Here is a 16,656-nt window from a genome sequence, read left to right on the forward strand (position 1 = left end):
CTCAGGCAATGTCAGGGGCACCTGCTAAATGTTCTCACAGCATCATCATACACATCTCCTTTTACCCAGAGCAAGTTTGCATAGATGTGCACTGTTTATTAACTGAGTCCCCCCTAAGCCTTGTTATCTGAGTCTTCCAGATATTGGGAGCATCTGTGTCTTATTGTTTTATCGACAGTTTCTAGCCCAGGGTTTACACAAAGTAGATGCTTAATAAATACTGTTGAATGAAGAGTAAATCAGGTAGGATCGTGAGGTGCTCCATGACTCTAGAGAACCAGAGCTGAGACAGTCAACGCTCCTTTTCTTGGGGTGCTGGTAGCATAGTGCCAGACATCCCCACGTTTAAGGGTATAGTGCTGGAAGAAATTGTAATTGTCTCTGAAACCAAGTGGATCAAGGTAATAGTATTACCCTTGTTCCAAAAGGACAAGCCAGGGGAAATGGCTGAGCAAGGGGTAAATGGATGAACAGAAGAGAATGCAGGCAGATAGACAATGCAAAGCACAAAAGCAAGGGAGCAACAGAACCCCGCTTTGGGGGACTGTCTTCCCAGAAACCTTTTCCATCATGACTGAGTCTTCTCTCTGCAGATTTATAGTGTGACACCCCCTGAGCTAAAGACTTCATCCTTGCTGGTTTAAGTATTTCTAGGATTAGTTCCCTGTGGTATCTAAGTCACTGCATTTTTGTTTTAGTTTGATATGGTTTTTACTTTTGATACAAATGGCCTGTTTTTCTTGAAAAGACAGAGGATATCTGAAAATGGCCAAGGGGCTCTTTTGTTCTCTCCTTCGCTGGAGGAACAGATGAGAAACAAACTATCCTTTGATACACAAGACACTGGGATCTGCTTCTAGAACAATCATCCTTGGGAAAAGTAGCCTGTCAGCTGGAGCAACAACCATTGACTGGGAATGGGAGGAAACTCATGGGGAGGAGCCAGAAGGAATGGTGGTTCTGGACTGCACTGTCTGAGTCTCATCAAAAACCCACCTCCACTCCTTCACTTGTTATGTGACCTTGGGCAGGTTACTTCACTCCTTTGAAGCTGCAATTCATCTTTGAAAATGGAGCTGATGATGTTGTTCTTACTTTACAGAGTTCTGAGGATGAAAAGAGACTATATACAAAACTTTCAAAGGTTAGCTCTTAATATTGCAAGACACTATATATAAAATATATTGGGGAAGGTGTTTCCCTGAAAGAAATAGAATGTAATTTTAATATCTTTGCATGCTAAGTCATTTCAGTCATAGCCAACTCTTTGCAACCCTATGGACTGCAGCCTGTCAGGCTCTCTGCCCATGGGATTCCCCAGGCAAGAATACTGGAGTGGGCTGCCATGCCCTCCTCCAGGGGATTGTCCTGACTCAGGGATTGAACTCAAGTCTCATTATGTTTCCTCATATGTTTCCTCCAGCTACTGTCCATAGGGTTGCAAAGAGTCGGACAAGACTGTAGTGATTTAGCACGCAGGCACGCATCTGAAAAGGCCCACATTCTGCCTGTGGAATGCATGTGCCTGCTTTCGCTGGACTACGGCTCACTCTTTAATTCTTTCCTGTGTGAAACCAAAGACCTTCACTTGGTCGCCCATTCCAGGAACTCACCTGAGATCTCTTGTGCCCCATTTTCCTGCAGTCTCTTTACAAAGAATATTAATAAATCTATTTCTTACCTATGTAAAAAAAAAAAAAAAAGAAGATGATGAATGCCCAAAAGAATAGCTGGCAATATCGCTGAGATAGATGATGCTGTAGGATAAACATGGTAGCCTTTCCTACAGAATCCATTTTAGTTCCTGGTAAGTTGAAACACTTAAAAACCAACCGACAGGCAAAATGCATAGGTTGGAGAGTAGGATGTGAAATTCTATTAAAACAAAGCCTAAAGGCTTCAAAGAAATGTCAAGGTAAGCAGTGGGGGAGGATCTTAGAGTTCTGTCTCCAGCAGAAATACCAGCTCCATCTTCTTCCTTATTAAGAGTATTTGATGGGGAAATTCAGTTGTATTAATTTCAGGAAGAGAAAAATCATTAGGAATGAGAAAATCATCATCTGAGAAAGGAATTCAGATGTTTCTTTCAAAAATTGCCTCTTTCTTCTTTGTGTGTTCATCCACAAGAAAATTATAATCTGAGAAAGGAATTCAAGGTGTTTCTTTCAAAATTGCCTCTTTCTTCTTTGTGTGTTCATTCAAATTCTTCCAGAGGAATTGAGAAAAAAAAAATGCAAGAAAAAAATCAATTACTTTAAATGATCCAAATAATTGCTGTGCAACTTTACAGTAAATGTTAAAAAATGAATTCCTGGCCTAGGAGCAACTGAAATGAATCTAGCAAATGCAAATATGAGGAACAGGATCTTCTCTCCTGCTCTAGAGCACTGAGATTCAGGAAATATGAAGCAACTCTAGGGTGAGAGCTGCCCTTGTAGCTTAGCTGGTAAAGAATCTGCCTGCAGTGTGGGAGACCTGGCTTTGATCCCTGGCTTGGGAAGATCCCTGGAGAAGAAAAAGGCTACCCACTCCAGTATTCTGGCCTGGATAGTTCCATGGACTGTATAGTGCATGGGATTACAAAGACTCAGACATGACTGAGTGACTTTCACTTTCACTTCAGTTTCACTGGGGTGAGAAACACCCAAGACTGCAGTTCTCATCCATGCAAGACACTCTTAAGATGGAGAGTGCAAGAAAAGAATGCCAACCAAGGACAGAAGATCACAATTTACATCATAATCCTGTGGCCAACAGGGCGTGGGCTGTTTGACTTCTCTTGGTTGCCTCATCTGTATATTGAGGGATTAGATTCAGTGTCTCTAATCTCAGATCAGTAAAGGCCTCTGAGGCCAATTAATCCAAATCCTTCCTTGATACAAAGGTTATTAAGTCTTTTCCTTGAAAGACTTCTCATTTTCAGAGATGAGAAGACACTCCCAATCTCTAAATATCATCACTGAATGAAGAACTCAGAGCTAGGAGTCAAAAGACTTGAGTCCAGTCTCCACAAAATTGACTATGTATCTAGGTATAGAATCCTTTACCCTATTGAGTTTCCCAGCTCCTGTTTCATAAAGCAAGGAAAGTGAAAGTGAAGTCACTCAGTCGTGTCTGACTCTTTGTGACCCTATAGACTATAGCCTGCCAGGCTCCTCCTCCATCCATGGGATTTTCTAGGCAAGAATATGGGAGTGAGTTGCCATTTTCTTCTCCAAGGGATCTGCCCAATCCAGGGATCAAACTCAGGTCTCCAACATTGCAAGCAGACTCTTTACCCTCTGAGCCATCACATTATCCATCTTAATATAGCATTTATGAAATTCCAGTGACATCAAGGCTCTAATATTCAAAGAATATTTCTTTCTTTCTTCCCCTTGTACCTTTTTTGCTCAGGATTACGTCAGAGAATATAACTTTTATGTCACTCTGCCACTGACCTTAAGTGGGAAAATAGCTAAGTGTTACTTTTCTGGGAATATAGAGGTGAAGCCTAAGCCTTGAAAGAAAAAAGTAGGAAAAGAGGATCAAGTAAGAGAAACAGACAGAATGGACTCTGCACTAGCTGGAAGAAGAATAGCAGGTTAAGACAGGATGATGAAGTCAACTCAATATCTAGACTAAGAAATAGGAAATGGAAAGAGGTTAAGAAAGCTGCACCTTGAGTGTGTCAAGGGTCAAGTGTATTGAGTGGGGGAGGGAGAGTGAGAGAGATAAGTTGAAACATGTAGTCAAGTCTCTTCCTGAATATTATAGACCCAGACACTTTCCTCAGTCTTTGACGCTGTATAACATGAAGTCCAAAATAAAAGCAGCAAACTCTAAGAAATGAATCCAGAAAACGCAAATATGAGGAACAGGATCTGGCTTCTCCAGTGACTCAGTCAGTAAAGAATATGCCTGCTATGCAGGAGAGCTGAGTTCAGTCCTTGGGTTGGGAAAATCCCCTCTAGGAGGGCATGGCAACCCACTCCAGTATTCTTTCCTGGAGAATCTCCAAGGACAGAGGAGCCTGGTAGGTTGCAGTCTATTGGGTCACAAAGGGTCGGATGGACATGACTGAATGACTGAGCACAACACAAACTCTAAGGGGTTGAAATCTATAACTTGAGATATCCTAAATATATTATGGAAACACACAACATGGAGATCCCTGCCACTGGGGATATGACTCCCAGTGTTCCTCCCTTCTCTGGGAATCTATGACTCAAACGCACAATCTCCAGGGAACGTATAAGGTAATCTTGTCCTCATTCTCCAATCTCCACTGATTGTTCTTGCGATGGTTAATTTCATGTGTCAACTTGACTGGGCTACAGGGCACTCAGATATTTGGTTAAAAACGTTGTTTCTGAATGTGTCTTTGAGGGTGTTTCTTGATGAGATTAGTATGTGATTCAGTAGACTGAGTAAAGCTGATGGCCCTCTCCAGGGAGGGTGGACGTCATCTAATCCACTGAGGGCTTGAATCAAGCTAGGAGGAAGGGAGAATTTGCTGGTTGGATCTTCTCTTCTTGGACTAGGACTTACACCATCAACTCCCTTGACTCTCAGGCCTTCTGAGTCAGACTGAAAGGATACCACCAGCTTTCTTGGGCTTCCAGGTGGCAGATGGCAGACTGTGGGATTTCTTAGGCTCCATCATCACACTAGTCAATTCTCATAATAAAACATTTTATATACAAAGTGATTTTATTATAGGGATGTATATATCCTCTCTTTCTCTGTATACAGGCACATACACATGTACTGGCTCTGTTTCTCTGGAACCATGCCTAATAAAGTTCCTTTGATCCTCTGGGCTTCTCTGCACATTCACTGTCTCCCTCAAACACACAAGAAAAGGAGGCTAAAGCTGAACAAGGAGATAATAGGCTCTTGCTTTGGGTTCTGATGGTAGAATGGATGCCCAGCAATCCAGGGCTGCTGCTAGGGCTGAAAGTCAATTAGAGTCAGATTGGGAGGAAAGACAGGCAGGAACCAAAGCTCATCTAGGAAACCCAGCCTTACGGTGTGCAATGCAGTAGAGGCCGAAATTGCCCATGGGTGCAATCTGTCTAAATGTCATCACTGTCCTAAAGATGGTAAGGATTTGGTAGAACCACTACTGAGCAAGCTGGATTTCTCTATGGTATTATAGAACGACTGTATGAATGACCCTGATTAATAGCTTCACTGTATTATGTCTTTAAAATTGTCCTCATGCACTGACTCTCTGGCCGTGTCACTTGCTTTGACCAATGAGACAGTAAGCAAATTTAATGCCAGCAGAAATTTGTGGAAGCACTCACAGATTTTTTGCTTTCCCTCTGGTTTCTCCACCATTGCTATGAGAACATGCCTGAGTCAGCCTGCTGGGAGCATGTGAAAGACACTTAGGAGAGAGACCCCAGCCACCCCAGGTACCTCTATGCATCAAGGCCATCCTAAATCAACACAGCCAATCAAGCTCAGAACCATGAGGGAGCCCAGATAAGACCGGGAGAACTGTCCAACCAAGCAGAGCCTAAATTACTACCCAGTGAACTCACCTTAACCTCCCTTGATTTCCACACATGTAACCAATAGATGAGTATTGTTTTAAGCCCTTGAGTCTTGGAGTGCTTTATTGTCAGTATAGGGATATTAAATTTATCTTATTGGATATGTGAGAAATAAAACAGATTCTTTAATTAGGCCAACTCTGAAATAAGATACTTTGAAAAACACCACTAGCATTGAGCATTCAAAAAGCTACTCCTGGATTTCCCTTGTGGTCCAGTGGTTAAGAATCCACCTGCCAATGCGAGGCACATGGATTCCTCCCCTCATCTGGGAAGATTCTACATGCCATGAGGCAACTAAGCCCTTGTACCGCAACTACTGAGCTCATGTGCCATAGAGCACATACTCTGCAACAAGAGAAGCATCACAATGACAAGCTGCGCACCATAACGGAGACTCAATGTAGCCACATAAACAAACAATTTTTTTTTTAAGTTACCACCTGCTTTCCTCTCTCATGCTTTTTGGAGTCAACCTCTGAATCCTTTGCTATGTGCTGAATGTTCATATGTTGAAACCCTAATACCCAATGTGATATTTGGAGCTGGGGTCTTTGGGAGATAATTAGATTTAGATGAGGTCACAAGGGTGGAGCCCCTGATGCCCTTACTAGCAGAGAAGAAAACCAGAGCTTTCTTTTTTTTTTAACCATGTGAACACATAGCAAAAAAGCAGTCTTCTGCAAACCAGGAAGCGTGTCCTCAAAAGACACAAAATCTGCCTGTGCCTTGATCTTAGACTTCTCGGCCTTCAGAACTGTGACAAATGTTTCTTGTTTAAGCCATCCAGTCAATGGAATTTTTTCAAAGCAGCCCAAACTAAGACACCCCTTTTCTTTCCTTCATGAAATACAAAAGGCCGCACTGAAAAGGTCAGGCGTGGAGAAATGACTGCTTCTTGCTTGCTTCGTGTTTTGTCTCAAGGCCCTCAGGTGGCCACTTCTAACTTCAGATTGCCAGCTGAATTATACCAACCTCTGGAGCTTGTCAAAGTGAGCCATTTAACTCTCAACATTAAAGAAATAATAACAATATCCTCCTCAAACAGATGGCCTTTCCTGTCAGCATGAAGTCTAGCTTTAGCTAGGAAATGCAGTGTCAAAAGAAAACGCTTTTCTACAGAAAGATTAAGCTACAATCGGGTGGTTCAAGGCTGATTTCACATAGTCTTTTCTTGGTTTTTTAATCTACTCCCTTTACATGGTAGGTCATGGACCTCTCATAAGGCAGCCTAATCACTAGTCCTAGAAATAGAGGAGATGGCTGGAATCGATCCTGCAGTTCTCTGGCTAATGGCAACCTCTGGGTCCTGTGTCCTTCAGAGTAGATTTCAAAGATGTATTTCCCTTCGGTAGTTCCCCAGCATGCTCTGGGCTTCTTGGCCTTGGACAGCCAAGGACATTTGGCATTATCATCTGTCTTCTGACTCCCTGCAGGCAACTTCCTGGCTGCTCAACCATTTGCCTCCTCCAGCTCCATCCACCTCAGCCATCTGGCTCTCAAGCTGTGGGTGGACTTGGCCAGGTGGATAGGCATGCCCAGTTCTCAAGCCACAGAATTCCCTGTGGAGGGAAATCCTGAGTGAGACAGCATCCTGTATCGATACAGAGTGGTGGTTTGAAACCTTTTAAAAATTAGTTGCAACTATCTCATTGTTCTCCACCCGTCTGTCAGAGACCTGGTCACCGTGCATATCATTAAAGTTGGACGCAAGGTCAGTATGAGTCTGGCAGCCCGGCTGACTGGGTGCTGAGCTGCTATGACCCTCCCAAATGTCCTTTATCAAGAACACAAGTTCAAGTTAGGGGAAGACCTGATTTCCAGAGAAGAGAAATCAGAAAGAGGAGATCAGGGAGGTTAAGGGATCATTACATAGAAAAATCTAAAATGAGGGGGGTTGGTCAAAAGCCCCAAGTGCTGTAGAAATGGAGGGGCCTCCCTGATGAGCAGAAGAGGTATTCTGCAAGGGCAGGGCTCCCAGGATTTTGTTCATGCTCTTGACATTAGTGTCAGAAGTTTGAGGTGAGTCCAGCTTCAACAGGAGTTAGAGAAGTTCCATGTTATCTTTTTGGCTGAGTCGTCATTGGCAATTTCCCAAATAAAGGAGCTCTTGTTAATTGCTTAAGTGGAAGGACAAGACTTTTAGATAGGTTTTCTCTCTCCCAAGCAGCCTTTTCTTTTTAACAGGTCCATTGTGGGAACTGTCACCCTAACCCAAAAGAACTCATGCAAACGGTGTTAGAGAGAATCACATCTCTTAGAGGGCTGGTATGTGGACCTTTACTTTTTTCCCAATTTAGATTAATTGTGTGACCCTGAATAAGGCAGTTCCCTCTCTTCAACCAAATTTCTTCATCTATAACAAGACAAGGTTGCACATTCTTTACAGTCCTTCCTTCTCCTGGTGTTCAGTGGTTCTTATTCTTTCTAATTTCAAATCTAATTATTGCTATAGAACCACAGATAGACCTCTGAATGCTGGTCTTTCTCTGTTATAGTTCTCTGCACTCAAGGAGTGAATTCCTACGAGGTCAATCCTGTGAGATCAACTTGCTCCTGAGTAAAAAGGCTCTGACTCTAGAGTGACTCGAGCATCAGAACCAGGAAAGAATATTGGAGCCAGAGGGTTCCCAATAAACTCTTCTAGCTGCTTGCCAAGCAAAGGGAGAGGTTGTATTTTATCTGGCAAGCATCAATAATACAGAATGCTAAGTGGGGGCTCCAAATGAAAACTGTCTCCATTTATGTGAATTTATAACTGTCTAAACCAACAAAGAAAATTACTAAATAGAACTATTTATCTGCTAACTTGTTAATGACAGGAGATGTATGGGTCTTTAACTATTTAACCCTGAAGGGCAAGCTTAGTCAAAAAGCAGCTATTTATCCAGGGGACATATTGGTAATGATTCTTATTATGGTGATTCAGTGTGATAAAACTCTTATTGTCTGGGGGTAGCTAGCAGGCAAGAAGCCATTCAGCAGAGTTACAAAACCAATCTTTACTGCATTTGTCACAAACAAAGGATGAAACATTCAGGCAAAAAGTCAAGCTCCATCTTGGGCTGTAAACCACTGTTCCCCTTCCCAACCTGCTGAGGAAATTCAATACACCCAAACTAGTCAGCAAACAGACCTGAGAGTCTAAAATTGATTAAATCTAAGATGTGTTATTATGTTCCTTGAGACTCAGCATCCAGGGCCTCCTAGGGGAAGGGAAGGGAGAAGAAAAGCTAAACAAAACAAAACTACGTGGCATTCAAAGTGCTGGTTTCTGCTTCTTGGCCTCTCTGGATTTCAAGGAACCATCGTGGGCCAGTGCCTCTATACCCTGGGATCTGGGCTCAGTTGCAAAGGAAGCTGTGGCCTTTCTCTGGACTAAAAGATAAAGCCAGCATAGGTTGACCTGAGACTTGGCTAACAGTGAAGGGTTTCTAAACCCTACTCACCAGGAAGAAGATGACAAATCATGTGAACCCTTTATTTCTCTTATTAAGACCCAAGCAATAGTCATGTATGGATGTGAGAGTTGGACTGTGAAGAAAGCTGAGCACCGAAGAATTGATGCTTTTGAACTGTGGTGTTGGAGAAGACTCTTGAGAGTCCCATGGACTGCAAGGAGATCCAACCAGTCCATTCTAAAGGAGATCAGTCCTGGGTGTTCTTTGGAAGGAATGATGCTAAAGCTGAAACTCCAGTACTTTGGCCACCTCATGGGAAGAGTTGACTCATTGGAAAAGACTCTGATGCTGGGAGGGATTGGGGGCAGGAGGAGAAGGGGACGACAGAGGATGACATGGCTGGATGGCATCACCGACTGGATGGACGTGAGTCTGAGTGAACTCCGGGAGTTGGTGATGGACAGGGAGGCCTGGTGTGCTGCGATTCATGGGGTCGCAAAGAGTTGGACACGACTGAGCAACTGAACTGAACTGAAAGGATCTGTGTCTCTGTTTGTTTAGCCATGGAAAATACACACAAATACACACATGTATAAACTCACAGACAAGGCCACTTGGACATTTTCAGTTGACATGAATTAGGAAACCCAAGAATACTGGAGTGGGTAGCCTATCCCTTCTCTAGCAGATCTTCCAGACCCAGGAATCAAACTGGGGTTTCCTGCATTGCAGGTGGACTCTTTACTAGCTGAGCTACCAGGGCAGCCCAGTAGTTTTAATACATAGACTTAATTTCATTTAGGAAGTTCATTCCAAAAGTGTTCAAATCATTGTTGAGTAGACACAGGTTAGCCCTGTGGATGATACGCTACCAGCCCCAGGGAACCACATCAAAGAGAAAACTCTACTCTATACACGCTGGTTCTAACAGTATGTTACCTGGATTTACCTACTTTCATCCATTTTGAGCATCCCCCATGCTCCTTCCTTTCTTTACATGAACATAGACACACATGTACACACACATGCACACACACACATCTGCCCTATCCTCTCAATTTCCCTCCCTTCTCCTCTAAACACCTGGTTTCCTTGGTAATTCTTAATTGGAGAAAACTCTTCATGGTAATTGCAGCCTGTTCTTCCTCCCCTCCCACATGCCCTCACACCATAACCCTACTACATCTAATCCAAGAAGGCCTTTTAAACGCAATCAATTGTTCTTGAAAAAATTGAAAATTGTTTTTTCTAGGTGGTGTGATCTTCTGTGATTATTTTCACTTTCTTCCTTGTACTTTTTTGCATGAGGTACACTTTTACAACAGCATATGATATTTTTACGAGAATGGACTTTCAGAGGCGACAAAGGCGATGTGCACACAATAGTACATAATGATTGTATTTTTTTTTAATCTGTTCAACAATAAGAAGTATGAGAAACACACCTGAAAATAATTGCTGTTTCCTTTCTGATGATAAAATAACATAGCTTAATAAATAGTAGAAAAGAAAACTTTCAAACAAATTATTTTAGAGGACATCTGAGCCTCAGAGCCACAGGCAAAATGAAGTGAGAGGACACCGCTGCCACAGGCTAGGACTCAGCTTGGCAACTCAGCAGAGAACATGTGCTTCACCCTCATTCATGGCATTGCTTCTAAAGACTTCTTCAGGCATGGAATAGAGTTCACGTCAAGATTATGGCCATGGTCATTAGATTGAGGAAATAGACCATCTGTACTTCTAAAAGAACGACACAATGCTGTTCTGCCCAATCAGCAGAGTATGATTCAATTCCTGAGTTATCGTTCCTTTTTGGCAACTTTCACATGGATACTAATCCTCAATTAGGATGAAGATGTCCTAGATAGAATCTGCATTGGAGAGTCTAGAAGTGCCTAGCTTTAGACAAAGCAGAAACTTCTCGCCATATTTTCTGATGTTTCTCTAAAGCATCAAAGAACAAGCTCACGTCCAAGGAGTACTTGTCCTAAACCCCATCATAGTGAAAAGAGGAATCCTGAATCTTGACAAGCTGTTAAAACGACATTAACAATTACTTCTCAGGAATGCTTTTAGTTTAGGGTAGAACTAATTTTTAACATATTCATTCATAAAAGTAGGATGGAATGAAAGTGAGAAGGAAGAGAAGCAAGAAAAGTAGAAGAATAGAAAGAGATAGATAGAAAATGTATACAGGGCTTCTTTTAAATTGCAACTGACACCCCCTAAATGAGTTTGTTAAAGCTATCTCATCCTTTATGTAACTTCCTTTCTTATTAGGATCATATATGTCATTAAATAGCTGTAATGTACAAATTACTCTGAGAGGAAATGTAGCCTAATAGATATTTGAGTACTGAGATTATTTTCCCAGCTATGGCAGAGATTCCCTAAACATTCTGGAAGAAACTAGAAGGCAGCAGAGAGAGGGGGGAAAAAAGCCCCTTGGACTGTTTACTTAGAATAAGAACATTTGAGTACTTGTATTGGCAACTTCATCACATTGGATATAAAACTGAGGAATAAGAATGATATAAGAATGCTATGGATTGAGGAAGGTGTTTAAAATATATTGGCATACTAGAGATGCTACTGCAATTTGATGATTCTGCTCCATGGAGTAGTATATTTCAGATGGAAATTGGCAAGCTACTTTTTCAGGAAAAAGACATTGGAACCACATGTGCATCTACTCCAGCTTTGCACCAAGCACTGAATTGAGAAGGTAAACCTCCCCTCAGAGGACTCAGAGGGTTCTCAGCAGAACAAAGACAGGCAGAGTCTCCAGTGCCCTGTAAACAGCAGAGAGGACATCCCTGGGGTGACAAGTGGAACGTTTTGTCAAGCATGTCATGGGGAATAAAAACCTCCTTAGCAATCATACTGAAAAAGACCATATGCAAACTTGGATAAGTTTATACATATAAACAAGTTAAAATTTATCAAACAACAGCAGCTTTCTTCTACCAAATTAAGAAGCTCTCCCTCCTGTATCACCAAGGTTCATAAATGACACCATAGCCCAGAAGATGAAATAACTTTGATGTCCACCATAATCAGGGTATAAAATAGTTCCACTCGGCCAATAAAACATCCTCACGTTCTGGCTTTGGAGTCACACCCTGCCCACCCTCAAACCCTGGCAACCACTAAGTTTTCATCATTATGATATTTTCTTTTGGAGAATGTCATATAAATGGAATCACATAGCATTTAACCTTTGGACACTAGATTCTTTCATTCATCAGAATGACTTTGCCATTCAACCAAGTTGTTGCATCTCTCAATACTTCATTCTGCTTTATTGCCAAGTAGTAGTTCATTGTATGGACATACCACAATGTGTCTAACAAATGATCCACTAAAGGACACTCAAGTTGTTTATTAGTCTTTGCCTGTTATTACTAAAGCTGATATAAACATCTGTCAGCAAAATGGCAGGATAGGAGGCCTCAGTCCTCGTTCCCTGATGCAAACACTGATTTAACAATCAATACCTTTATGAAATCTCAGGAGTTGAGTAGAGAGGTTCCAACACCCTAGTGGAGCACAACATCTGAGAACAGTTGCATAGAAAAGGATAAAAAGTACTTCACTTTACCTGCATCATTTTCCCACAAGCCAGACCACTCAGCACAAGAGAGATCTCCTTAGGCTGTGATTTTTCCTGCAGGATAAAGAGAGAGAGTTGAGTGTGCAGCTTCCCTAGTCTTTCAGGGCATTGCCTGATAAGCCTGCTTCTATCCCCTCTCACCCAGAATACTGAGGCAACTAGCATAACTAGATAGTTTGGGGGCAGCAAAGAACAAAGAAAAGGGACAGGTCTTACAGCAATTGGGACAGGGATCTTAACAACCATCTCACAGGCCTGGCCAGCTGGCCTATGGACCCTGTCAGCCAGCCCACCCACAGATCCCACCAGTCAGCTGGCCCACACACAAACCCTACCGTCCAGCATATCTGTCTGTGCATGGACCCCACCAGATGGCTGACTGCACACACCACCAACTGTCCTGTGCTCCCCTGCACACCTGGCATTCCATATGCCCCTACATATGCCACAAATGTGTCCCCTCAGGTGACATGCAGATCTCAGGAGCCAGGATGGACTTCAGTAATCCAATCAAGTACTTTGGATTGGCAGGAGGCACAATAGCCTGAGACTGCTCCTTCAGAAGGTGGAGAGAGGAGCAGAGCTTACACACACGTCCCAGCATTTTTATACACTGCCTTAGGGAAAGGAGTAGGCAACTTTCAGTACTTAGCATGACTATGCAGGACAGGGTAAAAATGTATAGTCCCAATATATCTCCTGTAGCAGGAAGGGAGAGACATGGAGACTGAGCCCAGAGCTCCAGAATTTCATGGCACTGCCCTTGGGAGATGAAGTTAAGTGACTCTCAGGACTCAAGACAGATTTGTGGCTTGAGATAAGTCATAAAATCCTAAGACTTCCTCTCCAGGAATAAGTTAGAGGGGTAGAGTGTGTGCATCCACAGAAAATCTTTAAGATACCCTTAGACTCTCTACTGGGCTGACAGGTAAAGGTCTTTCCTTCACAAGGCATCCCATAAAGCAGGGGTCCCCAACCTCCAGGATCTAATGCCTGATAATCTGAGGTGCAAATGATGCAATAATAGAAATAAAGTACACAGTAAATGTGTACTTTACTTGAATCATCCCCAAATCATTCTCCCCACCGCCTGCTCCCTGTCAGTCTGTGGAAAAATTGTCTTCCACAAAACCAGTCCCTGGTGCCAAAAAGGTTGGGGACCACTGCCATAAAGAGCAGAAGATGTGCCTGCTTTGTGAAATGTGCAGATACTAATACAAGAATGCAAAGAACAAGAACAACCAGGGAAACATTACACTCCAGGGGAATGAAGTAATTCTCAGTAACTGACTCCAAAGACATGGAGACCAGTGAATTGTCTTCCCTAGTAGCTCAGATGGTAAAGAATCCACCTGCAATGCAGGAAACCTGGGTTCCATCCCTTTTGGGGGGAAGATTCCCTGGAGGAGGGCATGGCAACCCACTCCAGTATTCTTACCTGGAGAATGGGGATTCTCAGACAGACAGACAGACAGAGGAGGATGGTGGACTACAGTCCATGGGGTCGCAAAGAGTGGGACACAACCAAGCGACTAAGCACACAGCACACGTGAATTGTCTTAAAAATTCAAAATAATTGTCTTAAGCTAAGTGAGCGACAAGAGAACATAAGCAGTTTCTAAACAAAATCAGGAAAATACATGAACAAAAAGACAAGTTTAAATAGAGATAGAAATCATAAAACAGAACCAAACAAATTCTGGAGCTGAAGAATTTTCTTTCTGTTTTATAGTTCTTTTGTTCATTTTTTATCTTTGGCTCTTTTCCTTTTTGATTTTGTGATTACTTTATTACTGCTATGCTTTGATTTTGTCTGTTTTTTTCCTTTTATGCATCCTCTTTAAGTATTTTCATTGTGACCTCTTGGATGGCAAGGTTTATAGTTTATGCACTAACTTTTTATTTCATTCCTACGAATACTGTCTGTCACATTACAGGTACTCGATTCAGTTTTGTTAAAATGAAAGAAAATTGAATTTCCTCCCACAAGGCCAAAATAACCAGAAGAGTCAAATCCATGACTTGTTCTGTAGGAAAAAAAAAATTAGTTGGCGGTTTTCGTGAATTGTACGCTTGAGTTAGTCAAGGTGATCCATTTTCTTTAATCCTATTGTGAACTTATATCAGCTTTATAGCACTTCATTTCAGATCCATCACATCCCTGAGTAACAGCCAAAGTCCTGTGAGTTAGTCAGACAGATACTACACCCATTTCACATGAGAACTGACTATCGTGAAGGGAAAATTTGGCTGAAAGCAACATTTAGGAGACAGCTAGGGTGCCATCCAGGTCTCCAAACTCCTTCTGAGTCAAGGACTCTTACTCCAAAATCAGGGATCTCCAATGTGTGGTTTTTAGTTTTTAGGGAGAAATATCTCTTAATTTCTTTGAAGACTCAACATTCCTGAGTGGGTAAATGTGAAGGCAGAGGAAAAGATGACAGAGATGTCTCTGGAAGGGAACACAGGAGTGAAGAGAACTGAGGGCGGGGTTTTGGAGAGAAAGCCTCTGAGAGTGGGTTGTGGAGCTGCTTAGAAGGGCAGAAAAGGGGGTGTCTCCATTCCTTGATACAATTCTGCCAGCCTCAAAGGAGGCAGTGGGGCCTATAATGGGAATGAGGGGTGCTGAACATAGCTTGTGACTCGTAGATCACCCAGAGCACTAAAGTGTTGAGACCGCATTCCATCAGCTTTTTCGCGATTTAGTTTATCAAGGATGTGCTTTCTGTGTTAATGCATTGTTGATGGGATACCACTGGGGCTTGGGAGGTATAATGAGTGCTTAGATTAAGGTAGACATCAAGAAATGACCTCGCCAATGAATTGCTGCAAGGAATTGTGGAAATTATCTTTCATTTCTGTTCAAATTTTATGGTTAACTAAAAAATGACAAATCGAAGAAACCAATGCTGTTCATTTTATTAGAAACACAAAGGATAGTATCTCACAAATATGTTCTGAAATTATAAATCAAGAGACAAGATAAAGAATAATGATGACCCAATAGATGATATACATCACCTCCGTGGTTCCTGAAACTGGCCTGCTCATTATGAGCTGATGGAGCTGTGGCCCCTCGTCCAGCAGGGGATCACACTCAACTCCACTGGTGTGCTTTACTTTTTCTTCATAGCAGATAATGCGGGTTATTAAAGAAAAGGAATAAATTTATAGGGTTTTTTTTGTTTCTTTTTCTTAGAAATTCACTTTAAGAAATTTTTTTTTATTTTTTAAATTAAATTTATTTATTTTAATTAGAGGCTAATTACTTTACAATATTGTATTGGTTTTGCCACACATCAACATGAATCTGCCACAGGTGTACACGTGTTCCCAATCCAGAACCCCCCTCCCACCTCCCTCCCCATACCATCCCTCTGGGTCATCCCAGTGCACCAGCCCCAAGCTTCCTGTATCCTGCATCGAATCTGGACTGACAATTCATTTCTTATATGATATTATACATGTTTCAATGCCATTCTCCCAAATCATCCCCCCCTTCCCTCTCCCACAGAGTCCAAAAGACTGTTCTATATACATACACATACATATATATGCATACTACATATATAATGTGTATTCTATTTTATTTTTGAAATTCATTTTAAAAGAAAAATTTCTATATTTTATGAAAATATAGAAATATATAATTTCTATATGTTATATATAAATTTTTTCTTTTAAAATGAACTTCAAAAATAAAATAGAATGCACATTGTGTGTGTAGCACACATATATATGTATGTGTATATACATGCATGTGTAGGTGCATGATGTGTGCACACACACAGACACGCCAAATGACTGACATTTCTTATGTTTCTGGAATCCATTCTGATAGCTAGCCTATAAAACCTGAATTATTTCCGCTTATACTATATTCCTCCCTAGTGGTTCAGATGGTAAAGAATCTGCTCGCAATGCAGCAGACCTAGTTTAATCCCTGGGTGGGGAAGATCCCCTGGAGAAGGGAATGGTTACCCACTCCAGTATTCTTGTTTGGAGAATTCCATGGACAGAGGAGCCTGGTGAGCTACAGTCCATGGGGTTGCAAAGAGTCGGACATGACTGAGTGACTAACACTTATACCATATTC

The 16,656-nt window shown here is 41.9% G+C and overlaps 1 long non-coding RNA gene across 8 annotated transcripts in view; it reads right to left on the reverse strand.

Annotated features, from left to right (window-relative positions):
• Positions 1-16,656, reverse strand: part of LOC129636460 (uncharacterized) — a 365,598-nt gene that overhangs the window by 153,700 nt on the left and 195,242 nt on the right. For all 8 annotated transcript variants that reach the window (XR_008706937.1, XR_008706938.1, XR_008706933.1 and 5 more), the window contains exon 3: positions 12,549-12,614. This is a non-coding gene — a long non-coding RNA (uncharacterized LOC129636460). The remainder of the gene's footprint in view (positions 1-12,548; positions 12,615-16,656) is intronic.

The sequence above is a fragment of the Bubalus kerabau genome, chromosome 22, assembly GCF_029407905.1.
Source record: "Bubalus kerabau isolate K-KA32 ecotype Philippines breed swamp buffalo chromosome 22, PCC_UOA_SB_1v2, whole genome shotgun sequence".
NCBI lineage: Eukaryota > Metazoa > Chordata > Mammalia > Artiodactyla > Bovidae > Bubalus > Bubalus kerabau.